Consider the following 6,000-nt stretch of genomic DNA (forward strand, 5'->3'; position numbering starts at 1 on the left):
CCTGTTTCAGCCCCGATTGCCCTTCTTTTCAAGGCAAATTCCCAATAATCACAAGGCTGTGGGCAAAAAGACTTTTTTTTTTGGACGAGCAAAATATGGTGGATGAAATTTTCCGCCAGGAGATTTTCCACTTCCGCTGAAGTCAATGGATTTTTGAATGGCGCACCACATTTTCCATCTCCACCCTTTCCATGATGGGGGCCATAAAATTCAGCCCAGTGAGTGGGACATTCAGTGCTTTCCGTTGAAGAAATTGGAGGCAAACAATATTATGGAGGCAACAGTAGATGTATTTGATGATTGATTAAATGGTTTGAAGTTGTGTTCTGGTCCAAATAAGATATTGAGGTTGCTCACCCTCAAGTTCTGCCAGAATGAGCAGCTGGAAAAGAGGAACGCTTGTGGTGACCAATTGAATTTTATTAGTCTTATCAGTGGTGAATTGAAGGAAGTTCAATACCACGCATGACTTTTTTCTCACCAAGGGACATAACAGTGTAGTTCTAGTCATGGCAGAGCAGCAAAGCTGGGTGTCATCAGCATACAGATGAAACAGGTAATATAACCAAGAAGCAATGTGTATAGGAATGAAAAGGGGGCTGATAATAGAATATTAGTATTAGTCATGGGTGATCCTTTAGAATGAAAAGTAAAGCAGCAGATATGATGGCTATGTTGGGATCGATATGAATTGCGTCATGAAGATGGACATTAAAGAAAAGCCAGTGGGTGAGAATGGATTGCTTAACTGAGTCAAAGCCCATGGAGTGACTATAGAGTGATCATGTAGCACTGTTGCAATTGCATTGAAAGTGACTTCTGCCTAGACAACCTTGTCGTTGTGAGTGGGATTGGAACCAGTTTTAAGGGATCCTAACAACAAGGTGACGATGCTCATTTGTGACCCTGAGAGGAAGGTGAGGTTAAAAATGGATGTTCATCATTGAGCACAGAACTGGTAGTAGGTCATTAAGCCAGCAGATGATAACAGTTTTGAACAAAAGGGAGGAGAAGGAGCTGTTGATATATTGATAAAAATTTAATTGAAGAGTATCTGAATAATCAGAACCAAAATTGGAAGAAGATTTGGATAGGGGATTCAATAATGATGAATCTCATGAGGGTTGAGAAGAGCACAGAGAAGACTTTACAATTTTATGTTCTGGGATGAGGCAAATAGAAGTTTAGAAGCTAGGGAGAAGGCTGAGACAGCTAAGTAGATAGTCTCTATTTCGCTGAGAAACAAATACATGAGCCCTTCCATTTGGTATCGTAGGTAACACTAGTAGAGAAAGTGGAAGGCACTCTCCCAATGTCTGTGATAAACCTAGACATGCATAAATGTCAAGGAGATTATCTTATTATCACTTGCAGTGAACTACATAGAATCTCTACAGTGCAGAAGGGGGTCATTCAGCCCATTAGGCCTGCACCAATGCTCCGAAAGAGCATCTTACTCAGATCTCTCTCTCTCTCTCTCTCTCTCTCTCTCCTCTCCCCCCCCCCCCCCCCCCACCTTATCCCAGTAACTCCATGCATTTACCATGGCTAATCCACCTAACCTGGACATGTTTTGGACACTAAGGGGCAATTTTAGCATGGCCAGTGCACCTATCCTGCATACCTTTTGGATCAATATTTAATTATACTCCACTTGTTACCTCTTGCCCAATAAATGAACTGATATGTATCCTTTTCCAGCCTCATTACACCCTCTATACAGCTTACTTTTAACTCTAGCTATGTCACCTGCAAACCTTGGAAATGTTACCCATACTCCTCATCTAAGTTATTAACATAGATTGTAAATAGCCAAGCTCCAAACATTGATCACAGCCTGTCATCCAAAAATGATCCATTTTACACACCAAGATACATGATGGCACAAAATCATTATTCACAAAGGTGAGCGAGCATTATTGTATTGGAGCACATCCTCTCAGTATATCCACTGATCAATGATAGGATTATACGGGACCTAAGGAGACCATTCAGCTCATCATGCTTCTGCTGGCTCTTTGAAAGAACTATCCAATTAGTCCAACTCCCCTGCTCTTTCCTGTTGGTCTAGAACCCTGCCAATCTTCTAATGATGTCTATTAGGTCATCCAAATACTTTGGAAAAACATTAAACTGCATGAGCTTATGTCCTATTTTTCATATAGCGTTAGTACCAATACACAGAACAAGTTAGTTGTCAATAGTTTAACACAGGAAGCATTGCACAGTGCAAAACCAAATACAAGCTTCAGAAATTAACAATGTCTAAAAGCTAGCATTAAAGCATCTGAAAGTTCCTGAGTTTCAATGGTGATTTAAACAAAATGTTTTCAGTGCCTAAATAACCTAGATATGCTTATTCACTAGTAGATTTACTTGCTGATTCTGACAAGTTACAATTTTTCCCTTCAATTCTCTTTTTTTCCATACTAAACATCTCCAAATAGACTTTTTTTGAAAGTCAAATAGGAGTGAGGGTTCAAGTGCAAGTGTCCTGTTTCAGTGTTCAAACTGAACTGAAAGGCTGCCAGAAACCATGCCATAGTGACAGTTCTTCAGAGAACAAAATGTTCAAGGAAATAAGTAATGAAATGAAACTTTAAGGATAGAAAAAGAAATGAACGACATAAAATTTAACAAATTATATTAGAAGAATAGTATTTTTGTACCAAAATTGAGCCTAACAACCAGTGTGTACCACAAACACATTACAGTTGGATTTTTTTGTTCTTTGTTAAACTCCATGTTATTCTGTGATAACAGTCCCACATGTGCGGGGACAGATCAATGCTTCCCAACATATTGCACAATGCAGAGAACCACAACCGTTACAAAAAATTTTAAACAAATGGTAAGATGTAGGCCTGAATTTTATGACGTGGTGCCGGATGCACAATAATCCCATCATACTGAAAATAGACTGATGACATAGGGCGAGGATCCCAACATCATGATGCCTGAAGGTTGTCAACCTGCCCAACAGCAATTAAAGGGACAATTGAACTAATCAACGAGCCAATGCACTGCAATTTTTAGCAATCTGTCCAGTTTTGACTTTCTGGATTGTTTTCTGAACCATTTTGTTTAAAATGTTTTGAGGTATGGTGACTTCTACCTTTAGGGACCCACTAACAGCCTGGCCATAACTATAATAAGTCTGTACTTCAGCAATTCAACTATTTAAATATGGGGATTGTTCTGTCAGGTGGAGGCTCTTTCTTAGATGCAGAGGAGAGAATGCCAGCAAGCCAGATACAGCATCAATGTGTCCGCCCACAGGAGCAAGCCACATGTCTGTATGGTGTCAGGACACTCCTCAGTTGTGGCAGAATCCTGAGACAATCCTTTCATTGGCAGAAGGATGGAGAAGTTTCTATCACCATCAGAGCGCACTGAGAGGAGCTCCCAGTTCCAGGTGGTTGCTGCTCATCCACCAACATGAGGTTTGCTTAGACCACATGCCACATGTTGGATGAGAAGCTAACAGAAACACCAGGTACTTCATCCATCTCTAACACAGGCAATGCCCTGCTGAGGTCACTGCCATTGTGTGGGTTTTACAGGTCTGAACACAACCCCAGGAGCTGTTCGTTGGCTGAGCTGTTGTCACTGGCTCTTCATGAACATCATTAATCTCTCAATGGAGAATGCTGTGTTTTCAGAGAAGAGGGTGACTGCAGTGCTCAAACACGGGCTCCTCCATTATATAGACCAACGAAAATCCTCTGGATATTCCGTCAGATCTCCATATACTTTCTACTGGTCATGTATGTAGATGAGAAAAAGGAGGGGACCAAGGATAGATCTTTGCTGAACACAGAGATAACTGGGAGCGAGAAGAGAGGCTGTTGCAGGTGACTCTTTCGTCGCGACTGTTAAAGGTATGCCGTGCCTTAGCTTAACACCATAGATCCATTTTAAATCCAGCCAATGAATGTAACCTGTTCAGGTCAACCCACATTTTGCATCCGGCCCATTTTTACACTCCATTGACTTCAATGGAGAGTCTAATGGATGGGTTGTAAAACGGCCATCCAGCTTGGTCCTCATCTGAAAGACAATATAACATTCCCTGAGTGCTATTCTACAGTGCCAGTCCATATTAAATGCATAAGCCCTCAACTTAAACTGACTCTCAAATACCTCTACTGATGGACACTATGAGTGGGTTAATTTGCAGAAACAACCAATCTCTCACATTATTCCCCTTTCTATAAGTCAATGAAATTTCTAAAACCTTTGTTTAATCTTTGAATTTTTTTTTCGATTTCTTTTGTTAACCAGAAGGTCGAACAAAATTGTGTGTCATACAGGCAGGGTGAAGGCACCTCAAATCAACTGCAGAAAAAGCAGAGAGCAAAGAGTTAAAATCCCAGCTTTTAAAAAAGACACTGAAGTATTGAAATAGCATGAACCTCATTGTCTTTTATAAACATAACATGTATGGGAATTGATGAAACTACATTACTGGAATTTTTCTATTTAAGAATTTTGAATAACTTAACCACCAACTTCCCACTCATCTCTCCTACCCCTGACTCTGTTGAGTGTTACCGACCTCTTTTACTTGATCGTTTTGAGGTTTCCAAGCACTGCTGCCTCATAGCGCCAGGGGCCTGGGTTCAATTCCTGGCTAGGGTCACTGTCTGTGCAGAGTCTGCACATTCTCTCCATGTCTGAGTGGGTTTTCTCCAGGTGCTCTGGTTTCCTCCCACAGCTGGCAAGACAAAGAACAATTCAGCACAGGAACAGGCCCTTTGGCCCACCAAGCCTTCACTGATCACATTGTCCTTTCTAGACCAACCGCCTATATCCTTCTATACCTCGCCTGATCTATCCAGATAAGTCTTAAATGTCGCTAACATGTTTGCCTCAACCACCTCACTTGGTAGCGCATTGCAGGGCCCCACCATCTTCTGTGTAAAAAAAAAAACTTCTGCACATTTCTACTGAACCTTTCCCCTCCATATCTTGGACTTGTGCCCCCTTGTAATTGTCATTTCTGCCCTGGAAAAAAGCTTCCAACTGTTCACCCTATCTATAATTTTATAAACTCCTATCAGGTCGGCCCTCAGCCCCCGTCTTTCCAGGGAGAACAATCCCAGTTTATTCATTCTCTCTTCATAGCCAATACCCTCCATACCAGGCAACATCCTGGTGAACCTTTTCTGTTCTCCCTCCAAAGCCTCCACGTCCTTCTGGTTGCGTGGCGACCAGAATTGGACACACTATTCCAAATGTGGCCCAGCCAACATTTTATATAACTAACATAATTTGCCAACTTTTATACTCGGTGCCCCGACCGATGAAGGCAAGTACACCATATGCTTGCTTCACCACCTTTTTCCACCTGTGCTGCCACTTTTAAGGATCTGTGGACCTGTACTCCCAGATCTCTGTGTGTCTATGCTCCTGATGGTTCTGCCATTTATTTTATAGATCCCACCTGAATTGGATCTACCAAAATGCATCACCTCACATTTGTCCAGCTTAAATTCCATCTGCCATTTCTCTGCCCAATTTTCCAGCCTATCTATATCTTGCTGTATTCTCTGACAACCTTCATCACTATCCGCAACTCCAGCAATCTTAGTATCATCCGCAAACTTGCTAATCAGACCACCTACTTTTTCTTTCAAATCATTTATACATATTTCAAACAACAGAGGATTCAGCACTGATCCCAGCAGAACATCACTAGTTACAGAACTCCATTCAGAAAAACACCCTTCCACCGCTACCCTATGTCTTCTAAGCCAAGCCAGTTCTGAATCCATCTAGCTAGTTCACCCTTGATCCCGTGTAATTTAACCTTTAACCTTAAGATGTGCTGGTAAGGTCCATTGGCCATGCTAAATTCTCCCTCCGTGTACGCAAACAGGCGCCGAATTGTGGCGACTAGGGGATTTTCACAGTAACTTCATTGCAGTATGAATGTAAGCCTACTTTAAACTTAAACTTAAAAAATCCTGTCAACTTCCACATTTTGGCTTTGAGTTG

Source organism: Mustelus asterias, chromosome 18, assembly GCF_964213995.1.
Source record: "Mustelus asterias chromosome 18, sMusAst1.hap1.1, whole genome shotgun sequence".
NCBI lineage: Eukaryota > Metazoa > Chordata > Chondrichthyes > Carcharhiniformes > Triakidae > Mustelus > Mustelus asterias.